A 19,526-nucleotide genomic window follows, 5' to 3' on the forward strand; every position below is an offset into this window, starting at 1 on the left:
GCTTATATCAGGTTGCCTGCAGACTGGGGAGGCATTTGCTCCATAGTAAATGTCCATGTTCCAGCATTGGTAATTCCAAAAAGTGATTTGAACCTTGACAGTTTCCCGAAAGCAGAAGCTCACCTGAGGAAGAAGAGATCTGTGGAACTGATGAAGAAGATGAAGAGAGAGAACTATTTCTCAGCTAAGTCAATAGAAGCTTTTGATGCCATCCCATATGAACATAGACTATTCAGCCAGACATCTTCTGTGTTCACGATGATCTTTATGCCAAGAATCCAGGTTGGAGCAAATACCAAATGGCTACAGATTACCAGATGGGAATTGCTACAGAAGGATTCAACGCAATCAGAGAAGAGATGAGAGCCATACGACTAATGACTCTCCATAACAGATATGTCTTGGATATGATCACAGCTATGGATGGAGGTGTTTGTGCAAAAACTGGAGAATCATGTTGCACATTTATACCTTCTCATGATGACAAGAATGGAACCTTGACAGAAGCCATAGACATGCTGACGAAGCTCCATGGTCAGATGATAGACGAAGTTGAAGACATTGCCGATGACAGCTGGTTTGGATCACTCTTTTCTTGGGTTCCACAATTGATGGCAGACATTTTCAAGTTCCTTGGAGCCCTAATAGTGATGATATTGCTTGGATTTTGTTTGATCAAGTTGATAATCTCACAGTGCAAGAAGACAGCAAACAAAGCCATAGGGATGAAGATCATGATCAATGTTGAATCCGGATGGAAGCCCAAAGACCTGACAGATGAAGAGATCAGAAACTTTGTGAAGGGCAGTATCCATGCACCTGAGGGGACAAAGTTCCTGTATCCAAAGAATCATAAGAAATATGCAGGAAGATGGATCTATTGTAGTCCAAGTGGACTGTGCCATTTTATGACATGGAATAAATATGAGCATGTGAAAACAGCAGGATGCCTGAAGGGAGTCATAAAGATATGGATTCCAAAGTAGTCTATATTCAGACCAGGATGTGTGGATGTGAAGAATGATGTAAGAGTGGCGATGAATCACCCAGAGGGGGGAGTGTAGAGGAGGAACCAAGTACCCCACCTCCACTGTCCCGCCCATATTACCTATAGATTGAAAGCCAGAATATGTGACATACACAGAGCAGTTGAAATGACAAAGGGCAGAATATGAAAACCGTGTAATACCTTTGAGAATACCAATACCTAAGAGAATGCTAGAGGCAATATTCCCATTAAGAAACCATACCTGCACACAAGGAAATATGATGGTCGTCTAAATGAGATTCCTGAAGAAGCAGAGCAAATGAATGGTACAGGAGAATGGTGATGTCATGCGGAACTGAATTGACATACGTAAGAGATTCAGAGCCCAGAGAATGCAGATATTCTATAAGGCATCGAGAAAGTATCAAGGATAAGTGGCATCTTGGGATCAAGGTGAAAAAGCTTATGCCACCGAATTGATGAAGACATCAAGTTATTTTACACGTGTACAGATGCAAAAGAAATGCAAGCAAGCAAAGTAATTGTGAAGCTAGCCTCAAGCTTTAAAGTGAATAGATTGCGACAAGCACCAATATATATATATATGCACATGGATAAGTGAAGGATGGAAGTTTTCACTATGCATTATGACAGTGTTGGACTTTAACAAAAGGCTGAGAGAAAACCTAATTTTCAGTGTGTTACAGTTGAAAAAGCAAATTGAATTACAAAGTGATTCTCAGCCAATGAGGCTGGAAGAGCCAAAGTAGCCATGGTCTTATCAAGACTGGAGTAGACTGGTATTGGATACAAAAAGTGTGAAAGAATACAACTCCTGTTCAGAAGACATGACCAAAACAAGGAAGACGTCAGAGGTGACCATGTGAAGGGGGATCCCAGATGTAAGGTCAACACCTTGGGGGTCCACTATGCTAATCTGGCCTTCTCCTCCTATGAGGAAGAAGAGATTACAGGGGCATCCTTCTCCTCATATTCCTTAACCAGTGGGATAGATTCTGAGGTAGTTTTAGTTTCCCTGTGTTCCTGGGAGCCTAAAGTCTCTGAGGCTTATAATAGGATTCCTAATAATACCAAGGACAGTGTGCTGATTAACGGAGTAGATATTCCGGCTCTTAGGGATAGTGGGTGCAGTCGAACTGTAGTGGATTCTATCTTGGTAGACCTAGAGGAAGTTGCCAGAGCTCCTCTGATGCCTGCTAAGTTGGCTCATGGCCCACCTCTCTAGTTCCCAGTTATACCTGTAAATCTTATTTTAAATGGTACAGTAGTCAGGATTCCAGTGAGCATTCAGAAAGATGTCCTAGGAAAGGTCTTGCTGGGAAATCATCTCGGAGCCTTGGGGCTTGTGGTAGATACAGCAGAAAGACCCTGCACAAGGTCTCAAACAAGGGCAGCACTGGCCAAGACTGCTGCAGTGCCCAAGTCAAAGGGGAAACCCCAAGGCTAAAGCTGTCAAGAAAGAGAAAAAAGGGAAAGAAAACATTCCCCCTAACTCACCTACCACTGAGGTGGAGGTAGTTGGTCAAGCACCTGGACTTGATGAGGTAGAGGTGTTACCTGAAGTATTTGATCCAAATGACCATCCTGAACTAAAAGACTTGTTAGTGGAAGGTGGTCCTGACAGGGATGAAATCAGTAAGTGCCAATATGAGTGCCCCTCTCTGGAAGGCCTAAGGAGACAGGCCTGCTCCAAGCTGCAGCTGAAGGGTGAAACTCCTGGTAGCATAGGATTTATTGGCAAGGTGGGCTCCTCTACAGTGAGTCTACAGAGTCTACAGAAGGAGACCATAGGAAGTTGGTGTTCCCCTTGCTGTAAGACCCTTCCTTCTGCAGCTGGCACATGGAAGTGCCCCTTGCTGGTCACCTTGGTATCAAGAGAACCAAGCAAAGATTATCCATGCATTTCTACTGGCCCAAGATGGGTGTGCAAGTAGAAAGTTATTGCAGGAGTTGTGCCACCTGCCAGTTATCTGGTAAGTATGGCACAAAATCCAAGCTCCATTGGTACCACTCCCAGTTGTGGAGGTACCATTTGAGATGGTAGGAATTGACATTGTTGATCCCTTTGACCCCAAACATCCTCAGGCAATAGGTTTATCCTGGTACTGGTCGACCATGCTACCAGGTATCCTGCGGCCATCCCATTGAAGACTGCGACTGCCAAGTCATTTGCAAAAGCTTTACTTGGCATATTTACTAGGGTTGGCTTCCCTAAAGAAGTTGTGTCTGATAGGGGCAGCAACTTTATGTCAAAGTATATGCAGGCAATGTGGAAGGAATGTGGTGTCACCTATAAGTTTTCATCCGGATTACACCCACAAACGAATGGTCTAGTTGAAAGGTTTAACAGGACATTGAAAAGCATGATTGGGCCTCTGAAAGAACTGTTCAGGAGGGTAAGAAGTTACTGACGGGCCCATAGGTCAGCGCTCACCCTCCAGAACTTGTAAGACAAGATAGCTGCACCATGTAAGGACAGGGGGTGCAGGATTCACTTACTCCAACACGACTCAATAATGAGGACTCAGTAAGTTGGCAAAGGGAAGTTCGTTTAATGACAATTACATCAAACAGAGAAACAAATGGAAATCAGCTGCATTGTGATCACCTGTCTCGTTCCGACTTCCTCGAACTGCAGTCAGACAGCACTTCTTATGGGCAAAAATCATCATCACTGACGTGTAATTTCTATAAAAAATCATCATGCAATATAAGGAAAGGTAACTTAAGTTTAGGTTTTATATTTGTGTATGATAATAGGGCATGCGGATTGGATAACTCTTATCGGGTGGGCGTCTACGCCCATCCCTCTACATCACACCTGATAGACGTCACTACAACTACGACGTCCTATTGGTTACAATATCTATAGGACTCCAGATAACTTGGTCCATTCTGATTGGGCAGGTTACACCCCTAGACATAAATGTCCACTTTTAATTAGCAGCATGCAGAATGGACACCGCTATGCCTGGTGTCCTAAGTTTCACCCTGCCTCCCTTCCATCAATCAGTGTTTTAGGGCGATGTGGCAATTAGTTGGCTAAGGATGGCCTCGAAACTGTAGTCTCTTATCTGGAAAAGTTATGGCATCCTCGGGTCCTGGATGACATCAGGCGATGGTACTTCTTCGCGCCTTTGGCTGGGTTTCAAAACTTGGCATGTCAGGCCTCTGGCCGCCTGGGTACATTTCTGCTTTTACAAAATGGAGTCGCACTTGTATAATGTGTCTTATTGAGGTAGATATATGGTTGGCGCTTGCCGCTCTATCTTCTACTAAGCATTGCAAGCAGTTATCGATTTCTTAGCATCTTGCGTTTCAAGCCTATTTACACACGTTTAACAGGACGGTTGCTTCCATCTTGTCTCGTAGCACTGTTTCCTCACGTTGTAACATTGTCTCCTCTCTGTGCCTATTCTATTAATTTTCGTAGTTACTCACACTGGCGTGTTATCTTCGATAGCTACTTTTATTCATTCACGGGTCTGTTCAGACCCTCGTGTCATTTCCACTGGCCTTCCATTAAGGCTTTTGGGGTCTCTTCGTGGACCGTGTGTAGGTACTCCTCATTTCGTATCAGCTGCTGGTATGGCTGTCTAATAGGGTACCGTGCTGCCAAGGGTTGTCTGGTTATGGGTGCTTCAACCGATATGGATCTTCTGATGTATACTGGGCAGAGTCCCAGTGCAGCTCTTTGTAGGTTCATTTGCTCTTCATACGTCACATACCTTGGCGAGTACGCTCCTGGTACCTCGAAATGAGGGGAAGGGGTGCAGGCCATGTCTAGCACCTCCTCTACACTCCCCCCCTCTGGTCGGTTCATCGACCACTTCTGCAATCTCCTTTGCATTCATTTCTTTTGATTCTTCGGTGTTATGCTCATCGTCCTCTGCGTTGTTACATGATGGTGTGAATGTGTGAGCCTTTGGAGTCCATATTTTTATCACTCCCTTCAAACTCTCTGCTGTTTTCACATGTTCGTCTTTGTTCCATGTCATTAGCTGACATTGTCCATTTGGGCTGCAGTAGATCCATTTTCCTTCATACCTTCTTCGTTTCTTAGGGTATGTGAACTTTGTTCCCTCTGGCGCAAATTTGCTAAATTTTAAAAAGTCTCTTATTTCTTCATCAGTCAGGTCTCTGGGCTTCCATCCTGGCTCGACATCAACCATTATTTTCATCTCTATGGCTTTCTTCGCAGTTTTCTGGCACTGTTTAATGATTATCTTGATACCACAGAATCCTAGCAATACCATTGCTAGTAGAGCTCCCAGAAACTTGAATATATCTGCCATCCATTGTGGGACCCACGAGAATAGGTCTCCAAACCAGCTGTCATCGTCTACTTCATCTTCATCACTTTCATCGATCATCTGGTTTTTCAGGCTTGTCTGCATGCTTATGGTCTCTGTTAGGGTTCCGTTTTCTTCATCGTGTGATGGTACAAATGTGCAACATGATTCTCCGATTTTTGCACAAACACCTCCATCCATTGCAGTGATCATGTCAAGCACATATCTGTTTTGGAGGGTCATAAGTCTGATTGCTCTCAGCTCTTCTTTGATTGCGCTGAATCCTTTTGTAGTGGTATTGGTGGTCTGCAATAACTCCCATCTGGTTATCTGCAATCATTTAGCATTCACTCCAACTTGGATGTGGGGCAGGAGTAGTGTTTTGAATACTGTTGAGGTGAGGCTGAACAGCCTGTGTTCGTACAGGATTGCATGGAATACCTCTTCTGATTTGGGAGAAAAGTAATTTTCCCTCTTCATCCTGGATACCAGTTCCGCAGATCTCCTTCTTCTTAGATGAGCATCTGCTTTCGGGAAACTGTCCAACTTTAGGTCATTCTTAGGGATCACTAGTGCGGGAACGTGGACGTTCACTACTGTGCATATGCCTCCCCAGTTTTTCGGCAGCCTTATGTATGCCTTGTATCCACACGCCCTGTAATGGTCCATAATAACTGCGTTCCTTGTGTCATTCCTGGAGCTTCAAAGATTCGTCCGCAGTTTTGATTCTCTCCCATCTTCCTTATGCCATTGTTTCTGAAACATAGTTTCGGGCTCTTCAGTGGTACTATTTGCAGGGGTCCTCCTCTATCTTCGACCCATGCTAGCAGCTTTACCAACCTTGGCCACAGAGGTTTGCACAACCTCTGCGAATTCTCTATTGCTTCCTTGCAGGCTCCAAGGACCATCCATGCTCGGCAGATTACTACTCCGTCTTCCCATCCATCTGGGGAGACCACTGACCACCAGATCTGCATTTGGCCTCTGCTATTCCAGATTTGAGCCTCTTCTGCAGTCTTTCCTTGAACGTTCAGTCTCGGGTTAACTTCCCATCTTATCTCTGATCCTTTGATGCCAGGATTCTCGTACCTGATCATGTGATTCCTTGTATGCGCTCGGTTTCTTGTTTTAATGTCCTGGACGTAGCCATCTTCATCCGGGTAAGTCTTTTCGTTGGCTCATATCAACGAGGCATCTCTTCCCATAAATTGTCCTCTGGTGTTGCGCATTGCTACATGTGACATACAGTGTGCTGTAGGGACATCAATTTCTACAGCCACAAAGTTCTTGGATTTTCCCATGCTGTATGGTAGGAGAGCACAGACGAAGCATTCTCCTTCCGACTGCCTTCGTCCTACTTCCTTCATGTGCTGGTACCATATGTTATTTCCGAGATGGGCTGTGCTGTCCAGGTAATCATTAAGTTCATTGTTATCTTCATGTGGGCTTCTCTTGATTCTCAGTGTTCTTCTGTAGTTTGCTATGAGTATGTCTCTAAATGCGTCTGTGCTGCTTTTCCTCTCTGGGTGTCTCAGTGGAGCAGGCTGCCTCAACTGCATCGCTGTGGTAGGAGGAGGATTTGTGCTTCCTTTTCTTCGCTTCCCTTCTGTAGTCTGCCATAAACTTCCCGTAACCACCATTGGTTCACCAACTTCCCAACTCGTGGCTGTATTGTAGGCCTGCGGCTTGTTCCTTGCGTTGGAGCAGGTGTGCTTGCTGTTATAGTTTCTATAGTTCTGTTTTTCTGCTCCTCGTGCAGTTTCTTTGCTTGGACTATGAATGGGAACAAATAATCTATTAGCATGTGTGTCTTCTCTGTGAGTTCTTTTGTGGCCACTTCTGTTCTTTTGAGGGATTTTGCTATGCCCTCTCTCTCTAGTGGTTCACTTAGCTCCTCTTGAGTACTTCCACTATTTTCTGGAATAGATTGTTCGGCATGTGCCAAATCTAGACAGAAATGTGATTGTTAGCATATGCCACACTTAGATGAACTCTCAAGTTTAGTCTGCGCCAAATCTAAACAAAAATGTGATTGTTAACATATGCCACACTTAGATGGACCTCTCAACCTTAGCCCGCATCGCATCTAGATAGAAATTATGATTGTTAGCATATGCCACACTTAGATGGACTCTCAGGAAAGTGATTGTTAGCATATGCCACACTTAGATGGAATTTCAGAAATGTGATTGTTAGCATATGCCACACTTAAATGAATTCTCAAGTTTAGTCTGCGCCAAATCTAGACAGAAATGTGATTGTTAGCATATGCCACACTTAGATGAATTCTCAAGCTTAGTCTGCGCCAAATCTAGACAGAAATGTGATTGTTAGCATATGCCACACTTAGATGGAATTCTCAAGCTTAGCCTGCGTTGCATCTAGATAGAAATATGATTGTTAGCAAATACCACAACTAGATGGAATTTCAGAAATGTGATTGTTAGCATATGTGATTCTTAGCATGCACCACAATTAGAATTATGAACCTAGCTTGCGCAGCATCTAGATAGAAATGTGACTGTTAGCATGTACCGGACCTAGATAGAATCCCACAATTGCAAGGACAGCAATGCCAACTAACCAACCAACTAACAATTCCATCCCTCTGCATACACCTCTCAAACTATAACCAAACACAACCACAAGCCTTAAACGCAGCAATCCGCTCAAACTTCACAACAATGCAACAACAAAACAAACCACACATAGACTTGCACAACAGCACACAACGACTACGGACCATAAAACACCCAAGCACAGCCGACGGACCCACTGGGCTGAGGCTGCCAACAGCACATCACTGCTCTCTTGCACTTTTCCAGCTTATTCCCACTAACCCACCCTCTTCTCCTCCCCTTTTTCAGAGCCGCCAGAGCGCCAGGGGACCACTTCGGTGGTGATAGTGCGCGGTACAAATGTCCTTTAATATTAACATTAACATGCAGTCTCCTCTTCTCTGCTGCTTTTGTTGGAGGCCCTGTAGCCATTGACACTTGCCCTTGTCTGTGTGCATCCTGTGTGTGGGTGCATGCAGTGGTCAGTGCAGCATTTTCATTTATTCCGTTCTGACCCTGTCTCCAGCTTTTCTCTTCATTCGTTACCTCAAATGTGTGTAAATCATTGTTTATAACATTTAAATTGAGTTTGTTACTTTTATCATCAGGTTTTCTTGGGACTGAGATGACTATAAAGGGTCTGGGTGCTTTCGTAGGCCCCATATGTTCATTATCTGGTGGGTGCACTGAGATTGGGGCACTTCGCACACCAATAAAGAAAGCAGTTCTGATTGTTAATGACGGAAAAACAATAATAATAACTATACATATACACACAATCGTTCGGAATGACAATTTGCAGCATTTTCTTCCAGGGAAGTGCGGGCGCCCTTCTGTTGGGGGTAAAACCCAGTTACTGTTCTGACCCCCCATTTCGAATTAGTTCATAGTCAATTATTTATTCCTTCTTTTGCTCTGGTCTCGTGTATTGAGAGTTCGTTACTATTAGAGGGTCGAGTTCTTCTCCAAATGTCACCCCTCACGTGAGTGACGACGGTAGTCTCTGGGTACTCAGTACAGTTCCTGTGCTAGACTATGGAAAAGGGTTAGGCTAGCACCTTTGGTGCATCACATTCATTATACATATCGATAATAAGTGAGGTCCCAATGCACGCCTCGAATTTGTCTTGGTCCTGAGGACATGCTGGAACTTGCTCAATGTGAACGAATGAAAAGATGGAACTGCTAAAAAATCACACAAAAATAAAATGTTGTAAAAATAAAAACAAAAGTAAAAATAAAAGTGAACATATTAAAAAATAGGAAAAAATGAGAAAAATGAAGGAAAAGGAAAATAAGATGGTGAAGTTCTTGTGTCCGCTCCTTTCACTCGGTCTTTCGGCAACAAGTTGAAGAACAGTGTCTCTCTCCCAGATCTGCTCCACAGCGGAAGGATGACGAAAAGTTTTATTGTGGATCTCCTCCTTCTAAGGTTCTCCTTAGCAGTGGATGTCCGTAATTGCTTCTCAGTTGCGTTATGATAGCTCTCAGGAGTTTGTTTAATTGTGCGTTCTTTACTGGGTCTCTCAGGAATGTGGGTACGTCAACATTGTTCGGTCTACCCACTAGTTCTGGAAAGTTCTCAATGAGGTGGAAGAAGACTTGGTATGCGTATCTGCTGTCTTCTGGTGACAACGACATTCGCTCTGACTTTCTGGTCTCTAGATAACAGGCCTTTCTTGTGACGTGAACAGTTTTTACACTTTCCTGCTGCGTGGATTGCGACCACGTAATTCAGTTTGTACCACACTTGGTTTAGGAATTTGTTGTTTCTTGGATCTCTGATAAAAGTTAGGGTATCTGTGGTTCTCCCGACAAGTCCTGGGCACTCCTCTATGATTCGGAAAAACAAGGTGTATGTCAGTTCATCGATGATGACTTGAGGTGGAATCATTTGTGTCCTTATTCCCAGTACTCTGGCACTTCGGCAAAAGCCTCCGCGAGGACCGTCAGTAGTTGCCGTATTATCTTCCTGTTAGCTGGATTTTAAATGAAATCTGGGATGCTGGTGTCTTTCCCTACATGTGATGGATATGTCTCTAATACTAGCCGAAAACAGGAAAGCACATCCTTTGTAATATTTCTACTGGGGCATACCATATGTTTTATGACAAAGTCTTGGTACTTATCAAAGTCTTATCATTCTTCACTTGGTTTGAGGAAATGTCTTGTTTTGAAAGCCACAATGTTACTGGATTCTTTCGCCGTTTGTTTTGCTGATCATGCGTCCTTCCTCAACATGGATCTTGTCTGCACATGCTGAGGTTCTTCCCTGTTGTCTCTACCTTCTTCGCAGTTAGATGTAGCTGGAGGGCTCTCTCCTACATAGGGTTTAATGTCATTTAGAAAGATCCATGCTGTTCTGCCCTGGAGCCTGACGGCGGACGGGGTGCAGTCCTCAACAATAAAGGGGCCATTGAATCTTGGCTTGTCCCACCTTTTTCTTGCGTGGTTTCTCACCAATACTGCATCACCAGGGAAGACGAGGGGCGCACAAAGGATTTGAGCTGCGCCTGCTTCAGCACTTCCTGTTGTGTTTCGTGCTGCGACGTCCCCTTTTCGCCGTCGCTGCAGCTGGCCTGTAATGACAGAGGTGCTGGATGTCATACAGTCTAGCTACTTTTGCATCTCTGTTCCCAGAACCTATCTAGTCGGCTGGGCATCACAACTAGCTCTATCTCGGGTGGTAAGAGGGGTCCTCATCCTTCTGCCTGTAACTATCTTGTGCAGCGTGAGATGATGGTCGGATCCTGGTTGGTTCCGAAGTGCATACAATGCCAATGGTAGACAGTGCAGCCATCCCTTCTTTAATGTGAGCTTCAACTTGGCTATCCTCTCCTTAAGGAAGCTGTTGATCCATTCGCATATCCCGTTCCCCTCGGGGTGATACACTGATGAGAACTTGTGCTTTATACCAAGCAACAAGCTAATCTGTTCGAAAACTGAATTTACAAAGTGAGCCCCGTTATCTGATCTCATTACTTCGCACACCCCCCATCTAGGGAACACCTCCCTCACTAGGAACTTGGCAGCACAGGTAGCGTTGGGGTGTGTACAGGGACCTGCTTCTATCGATCTAGAGAATGGACACACCTCTGCAATTAAATACCTGTACCCGTTGCACACTTGAATCATGTCGACATAGTCGATATGCAAGTGCTGGAATGGTCCATTTGGTCTGGGAATGATTCCTCTCACTACTTTTAATGTGTGCCCAGCGGTGAACTGCTGGCAGATAATGCAGTTCACCATGAAAAATGCGACATGCTCCGATAAATTCGGTGTGAACCAGTCTTCTGCGAGTGTTGCAGCAAGATTTTCTTTTGTCATGTGGATGGGGTAGTGTAGTTGTTCTAAAGCTACCTTTAGAAGGGCGACAGGCATTACTGGTTTACCAGTGCTCCCTTGCCTCCACAACCCGTCAGAGGGGTTTAAAGAACACCCTCGATGCTTCCACAGATTTTTCATCTCCTGAGGTGCCTCCACCTGGAGCTCCATTAGCTGAGTCTGCCCCATATTGCTATAGGCTTCTGGTGTGGCTCACACTACCATCATCCTCTCATTGGTACGTGCCACCTCCACGTCCATGATTGTTTCAGTTTTGGATGCCATGCGCTTGGCTTCTGTGTCCGCTTCATGATTTCCACGTGACACGAAATCCGTCCTCTTGGTATGAGCGGCGCATTTCACGACCGCTATGCCCACTGGGAGCTGTAGTGCTTTTATCAGCCTGTCCAATAAGGCTGCATGTTGTACTGGCGTGCAGTCTGCTCGGAGGTAGCCCCTTCTTTTCCAGCGTGCTAGTCCTGCATGTACTGTGGACGTCACATAGGCTGAGTCAATGTACACAGTTACCTCCTGGTCTGCATGATTCTCAATGGCGAGTATCAGTGCCAGCAGTTCTGCAGCTTGCGCAGAATAGTGAGAGGGTATTTGCGCACTGATGAGTACTCGAAACTCTCCATTCGCTAGGTGTTTTATCACAGCCACGCCTGTATACCTTTGTCTGTCTTCTTGGTCGATTCTCGAAGAACCGTCATTAAAGACGATCTCTCCGCTTGCCAGGGCGTTTTCCTTTACCCTAGGGATCTCATCATAGAATTCCTCATACTTCACCCAGTCGTGTATAGGTTCTCCCTCTGTGACTGGCTCAGCTATGAATGTAGCAGGATTCACAGTTTTACATCAAACTATTTTGCTCGATGGGTTAGAGATAATCACCTCATAGGCGGATGCTCTCTGAGATGTCAGTGTGCCCTTTGGCTTCTCTATTATGGCGAACAGCGAATGTTCAACATGTAATGTCATGGAGCACCCCATCACAATGGCTGATGCTCTCAAGATAGCGAATGCGGCAGCAGCTAGATTTTGTTCGCACGGGAAGTGGCCCTTCATAACCGGGTCCAGACTCCCGATGTAATATGCTAGGGGCTTGTACCCCAGCGATGTTCGCTGCACGAGCACTGCCATCATAAAATTACCATCAGAGTGTGAAAACAGGTAGAATTCCTCTGCATAATTAGGAATCCCGAGAACTGGGGCCTTACAAATTGCCCCCTTGAGTTCTGCAAACCCTTTCTCCATTGCCTCAGTCCATTCAATTTCTCCTTTTGTTGCCTGGGCTTTCTTTAAAGCCTGGAGCAAGGGCTTGGTATACGAGCTGTAGTCAAATACCCATGCTCTGACCTAATTGCACAGGCCTAAGAAGCTCTGCATTTGTTTTAACGTGCACGGCTTGGCTGTGTTCATGATGGCTTCAGCCCTTTCTGGGGTTACCTTCTTCCCCTCATGAGAGATCAGTTGCCCTATGTACAACACCTCCTGTTGACAGTACTACAACTTTTCCTTATCAACTTTGTATCCCTTTTCAGCCAATATAACAGCTGGACAGAGTTGCGCCTGCATTGCTCTTCAGTGGTGCTGCAGATCAGAATGTCATCTACGTATTGCAAAACAACACTGTCCACCGCAATATTGTTTAGGTCCATTTGCAGGACTCTGTTGAAAATAGACGGAGACTCGCAGTACCCCTGTGACAACCTAGTGCTTTTCAGGCGCATGTGTCTGAAAGTGAATGACGTCAGGTCTTGTGATTCACGGTGCAACGGAATTGAGAAAAACACATTTTTCAAATCGATCACCGTAAAATATTTTGCCTCAGTGGGTATGTTGCACAGTATTGTAGATGGATTAGGGACTAGAGGGAATTCGGCTTCAACTATATCGTTTAGTGCTTGTAAATCTTGGATTAAACGCCAAGACCCTCCTTTTGATTTCTTGACAGGATAAATCACTGTGTTGCAAGGTGCTTCTGACGTCACTAGGATGCCCTGATCCATCATGGTAGAAATTGTCTTCGCGATCCCTCCACCTGCCTCTCTGGACATGGGGTATTTTCGTGTTCATGGCAAAATCGCTCCTGGTTTCAGTTTGATTTTTACTTCACCTGCCCCCTTCAGGAGGCCTACATCATAGGGACCTGTAGTCCATACCGCGGCAGGCACTTGGGCCATGTCGTCCTCAAAGTATTATGGATGTACCAGCACCAGCATCATTCTCTGTGGCACCTCCCTTCTGATGATTTTGACCCAAAATGTGAGACTTACTTCTACTCTTGTCTCCTCTAGATCAGGGTGCTCTTCGAACAGATCGTCATCGGTGACGTCAGTCACTCGATACCCTTCTTCGATGGCGATAATCGCACACAGTTGTCTGCCTTCGTCATCATATCCTTCGACCAATACCACTTTCCCTCGCACTGCAGCAGATTGTATCATTAAGGGAAATACTTGCCCCTCCTCTTCGTGCATGGGTATTCTTGGTCTGAACAGAAACTCATCAGGGGTTCTCATAGTTTTGCCTGCGAGGCCTGGCAGTCCCGCTATAAGCACCTGCACGCCATATGCAAAGACTTCTGGCTCTAACGGTACAGCTCTCATGGCTATACGTCCTGAGTATGCTCTGATAATTTCGCACACGTTTGAATAATGTATTCCTGGAGTGGAGCACACTATACCATTCTCAATAAACAAGATGGTCATGTTTAATTTAGTCATCAGGTCTCGGCCCAGAATATTTACTGGGGTCTGACGTGAATACAATAGGGGTACATTCATTTCGATATCTATAACCTCGCCGGACAAGGAAGACGTGCCTTCTCGTATGCACGAGCGCGTTGCACCCGTGTCAACTAAGAAGGAATATTCTTTACCCCCTATGGTGACATTCACCCTTGATTCCCTGTTAGGGTCTGGTGTCAGGATAGGATAGAGCACATCAGAGTCCCCCGTGAGCTGTCCTATTTCATATATAAGTTTGGCCCACTGTATACTTGCTGATTTCCCCCAGTCCCAGGGTTAACTCCCCCTCCGGAGCTAGTGCCCTGTGACATTTGCGGTGGTGCCTGCTGGGGTTGTCCTTGCGGCAAGTTCCCCATGTTCGGGGGTTGAACAACTTGCTGTGCACCTTGCTGCACGCCTGACGCCTGCGGCTGCACTGTGTAATTTTGTGCACTGCCGGTAGCGGGAGGGCAGGCTGATTCACCATGCCTGCCCTCATCCCTTGGCTGTTTTGCACATGCCTTGGCTTCTGCACATGCGCGCCACGTGTCCTGTCATTCCACACAGCCAACACGCTGGCGGTGGTTGGGCCATCTGTCCATCTGGCATAGCTGGACCACCCATCTGCGCGTTCTGAAAGCCATTTTGGTTATTCTGAAAGCCTCCCTGGTTACCTCGAAACCCTCCTTCATTACTCTGCCATCCTCTTCCTCCAAAACCCCTCGCTCTTGGGTAAAATCCTGCATTACCCTGATTATTGTGCGATGGGTTGGTCGCTTGTTGTGCGCTTGGTTCGGCTGGGCTGGTGAGCATGGCTCCCTCGAGAGCATACTTCGAGAGCTTTTTTTGCACCAGCTTCGCCTCCTCGCCCTTACGAGTTGCCTCCTTTTTCCGATTCTTTTCTTGCAACAATCTACAGTAGTGTGCAATTGTCAACTGTATTTTGGCCCATGGTTTTGCTTCTACTCCTACCAATTTTTTGAGCTGCTTCTGCACCGGTTCAGGCAACCCTTGGCATAATATGTGGTAGAATACAGGGACAGATTTCGTCCAAGACTCATGCATTTCGAGCACCCGTTGCGTCTAGAAAATTCTGGATATAAATCAACGGGTCCTCTGACTCTTTCATTTTTCTAGTCATTGTAGCCCCCATATCCGAAGTGTCTGGATATAGCGTTCGCAGCACTTTCCACACTGCTGCCCTACAGTTATTAAATGGCGCTCTGTCACCGGAGGTGTTAGTTAGGGTTACCCTAGGATAGCCTGCCTGTTTCCATACATCATCTGTTCTTTCACCAAGTATGGCAATTAGGAGGCCCTTAATGTCCCCTATAGCTAAGGTGACACCCCCCGTCATTTTCTCTAACTCGTGTATCCACTTTCCGGCTCCAGATGTCAGCGTTGGAAGCTTATTTTTAAGATTCTCTCGGTCCATGTGTGGCCATGGAATATATTGTGGTCTTGCTCCCCCTTTTTCTAGCAACGGGAATTGGAATGCACAGTCCTCCTTCTCTTTCCCCGTAGCTCTCCGGTCTATTGCCAGGGTGGCATTCCCACCTTGCCGTCTACCTGGCAATGCCCTTAGTCTGTCTGCATAGGCAGGTGCTGCGCGGCAGACTTCGGTGCCCTACTTGTGGACCCGCTGGCGTCTGACCATCGTACCCCTCGCTCCCCTGGGAGCCGTTTTTCTCACCGTCTCCCTTCTTCATGTGCCACATCCTCTGTTTCCCCACCAGAGTCAGATTCTGAGTACTCCCAGTTTACACAACTCCTAGCATCTTTTTCGTTTTGCCCAATCTCCAGCCTGTCTAGGGACAGTCCCCTGCTCCCACTACTTCGGGTGACATCCTCAGTGTCATATAGCTGAGTGCTCTCTAAGCGCTCATCTTCCCTTCCCCCATCTGATATCTGCTCTAGCCCCATCTCGTCGTATATTTTATCGATCGTTTCCCCGGTGCTTCTGGTGTCGAAGTCATCTTCAATATTTGTTCCGCTTGTACCCGGTACCGCATCGCTTGCACGAAAGAATTCTTCTTTGTCTTCCCATTCTACAGTAGGATTGGGTTTAATCACCTCCCACTCCAAATATTCAAGATCCCGTGCCCTCTGTGCTTACGTTCTATTTCCTCGTCTATTTCCTTTCGCTTCTTTGCTTCTTCCCTAGCCTTATCTACTTCCCTCATCCGTTCATTTCTATGTTCTTTTGCCCTTCTACTTTCCTCATCTTCCCACTTTTTTACTTTCCTTTCGTGCACTCTCCTTTCTTCCTCCAACCTTAACATGTTCTACCTGTACCTTTTATAGGCTGCGTACTATGTGCGACTGAGCGGTATTCCTTGCTCTTCACAATATAGTTGTTCTCGCCTTAGCCTATCTTTCTTTCTAGCCCTTTCATCTCTTTTCTTCCATCCTTTTCTCTTTCTCTCCCCTTTGCGTCTCATCAGACTTCTCCCTCGGCCTCAAATCATCACTTCCCTTTCCATCTAACTTCAGTAATATTTGACCTCCCATCCATTCGTCTTTCGCGATTGCTATCTCATCACCTCTACCTTCATTTCCTTTATGTTTATTTCCCTCTTTCTCCTTATGTGGAAGTGCACAACTCCGTGCCCATCTTTCCCTTTATCTTCGCCTCTCTCTTTGTCCCTTGAGACTGCGGAGGCGATATTGTTTTCCTGTTCTTTTCCCTTATTATCGTCACTACTGTATGTAGGCGACTCATATGCGGGGTTGCTATACCCCATGGCTGCTTTAAGTTCACCTAGTGGATAAAGACCCTCTGACTTGCTTCCTTCAATGACTGGCTCAGGCGGGGCTGGTGGCGCAGTAGGCGTCTCACCCCCCTCTGTACATAAATTTAGTATCCAGTCTGTGGGTGGTTCTTCCACCTACGTTTCTTCAAACATTTTCCACAACTCCAGAATAGCAAGGCGTTTCTCTAATTACTTGCCCGAATATGTGGCGTGTAGAAAGGTAGTCATGTGCTGTAAAACAGCCTTAGAGAGTGACCCGTTCTGGGGCCACGTCATAAACATCTTATTGGCGGTAGCCTTAGCCCACTCCTGGCTGTATTTCTTCAGCTTTGCATGCTTGGGCAGTTGCATGCACAAATACGCAAGCGGGGTAACTTCCTCCATTTTTTATTTCGTCACTAACAGTATTTACACAGTTCTTCAACCCTCCAATGGTATGAGCGAGAACCACATACGCAAGCTCCAATCCAATCTTTTCCCGCCAAATTTTGTGCCAACAATTTACTCAAAACCCATCAATTCAATGGCGATTCTCTCTTAGTTACAGAATCGCGCAAAGCCACAATGCACTTCAACCAATCAATAATACAATTATTTTACATTTGACATACAACAAGACACATATGACAGACACTCGACAGACTAGACGGACACCAGCTGGTCATACATATACCTGCCTTCTAATCAATACCCCGTCATGGGATGTGAACGAACCCCTTTGATACCGTCTTTAATCGTCACCGTAGCCTAAATTGTCCCCCCACTGTGGGCATTGGGTTCACGTTCCTTCGGACCACTCTTTAAAGCGCAGGAACAAGGCGAATCCTTACGTTTTTTTCTCAGGTGTCCCCCTGGTGATCCTTCCGTTTTGTCTCAGGTGCCCCCCTGGTACTCCTTACGTTTTGCCTCAGGTGCCCCCCTGGTAATCCTCATGTTTTATCTCCGGTGTCCCCCCGGTATCCACTCTTTATTTCTTATGCTCGAGTCATTACCCCCTATATATATACAGTCTTCTCTACTTCTAACTACTTTATTTTTCTCTGCCGCCCACCATTACCTTTCTCTTACTGGCTCTAATGCCTACACGACATTTGCCAAAGTAACGAGTTTTATTGCTTCACTCACCGATCGCATCTTTTCCTCTCTGGAACTTTGGGATCACCGCCCCTTCTCTTCCCGCTTGTAAGGTTTTTGTCAGAACCGCTGCCCATGGGAATGAGAAGGGTTATGCTTGGAAAGGCGGGTTCCTTCAGACCCACTGCATATTTTTGAAGTTTTACTCTATCATTGTCCACAGGGAGCTTCTCAGTCTACTCAGCCGGAATGGCGAAAGGACTCGTTATCTTACCGAAGGCCTAGAGTTACTTTGTGCCGTCGGTATAAAGATGTCTTATAACTATATCAATCGATAATCAATAATCGATGGCCGAAACCATCCTCACGCTACCAAGTGTTCAGGAGGGGAAGAAGTTACTGACGGGCCCATAGGTCAGAGTTCACCCTCCAGAACTTGTAAGACAAGATAGCTGCAACATGTGAGGACAGGTGGTGCAGGGTTCACTTACTCCAACACGACTCAATAATGAGGACTCAGTAAGTTGGCAAAGGGAAGTACGTTTAATGACAATTACATCAAACAGAGAAACAAATGGAAATCAGCAGCATTGCGATCACCTGTCTCATTCCGACTTCCTCGAATTTCAGTCGGACAGCACTTCTTATGGGCAAAAATCGTCATCACTGACGTGTAATTTCTATAAAAAATCATCATGCAATATAATTGGTTAGGAAAGGTAACTTAAGTTTAGGTGTTATATTTGTGTATGATAATAGGTCATGCGGATTGGATAACTCTTATCGGGTGGGCGTCTACGCCCATCCCTCTACATCACGCGTGATAGACGTCACTACAACTTCGACGTCCTATTGGTTACAATATCTATAGTACTCCAGATAACTTGGTCCATTGTGATTGGGCAGGTTACACCGCTAGACATACATTTCCACTTTTAATTAGCAGCATGCAGAATGGACACCCCTGTGCCTGGTGTCCCAAGTTTCACCCTGCCTCCCTTCCATCAATCAGTGTTTTAGGGCGACGTGTCAATTAGTTGGCTAAGGATGGCCTCGAAACTGTAGTCTCTTATCGGGAAAAGTTATGGCACCCTCGGGTCCTGGATGACATCAGGCGATGGTACTTCTTCTGGCTGGTCATGTGTTAGTTCACCATGAATCTGCTTCACTTTCCAGCTTTTAGTGCATTTAATTCTGTGTCAGCCTAGCCACCTGCATGGGCCCCCCTTATCTTGACCTTCATGAGGCAGGCTGGTATGCTCTGAAGTTGGAGTCTTGTGAGCTGATGCTCTCCTCCCCTTCTCTGGTTGACCTCGATTTCCTAGGCATAAGCCACTCTTTGTTGAGTTTCGATTCCGCTCCTTCTCTTGCCTTTGGCTGGGTTTCAAAACTTGGTCTGTCAGGCCCCGGGCCGCCTGGGTACATTTCTGCTTTTACAAAATGGAGTCGCAATTTCACTCACTAGCAGGCATCAAAAAAGTCCTATCTAGTTACCTCTTATTTTCATTTCTAGTACACCCATCTGGATTATATGGAAAAGGTTGAGTCAACAGCGTGCTCAAATGCCGCTATTCCTTGAAGTTATACGGGCGGCAGCATATCTAAGGTCAAAACCCAGAAAAGACGCGGAGTTACCGACCAATGGTTCTTAATATGACCCGTCTATTCTATTCATTGTTTCATTGATCTTACCAGGAGGTGGAAAACAAATGTTCACATCCTCTTCTAATGGTGTTAGGTACGCAATGTTGTTTTCTGCTGTTAGATTGTCACAACAAAGA

Source organism: Ambystoma mexicanum, chromosome 7q, assembly GCF_040938575.1.
Source record: "Ambystoma mexicanum isolate Mex_15411 chromosome 7q, UKY_AmexF1_1, whole genome shotgun sequence".
NCBI classification, from domain to species: Eukaryota; Metazoa; Chordata; class Amphibia; order Caudata; family Ambystomatidae; genus Ambystoma; species Ambystoma mexicanum.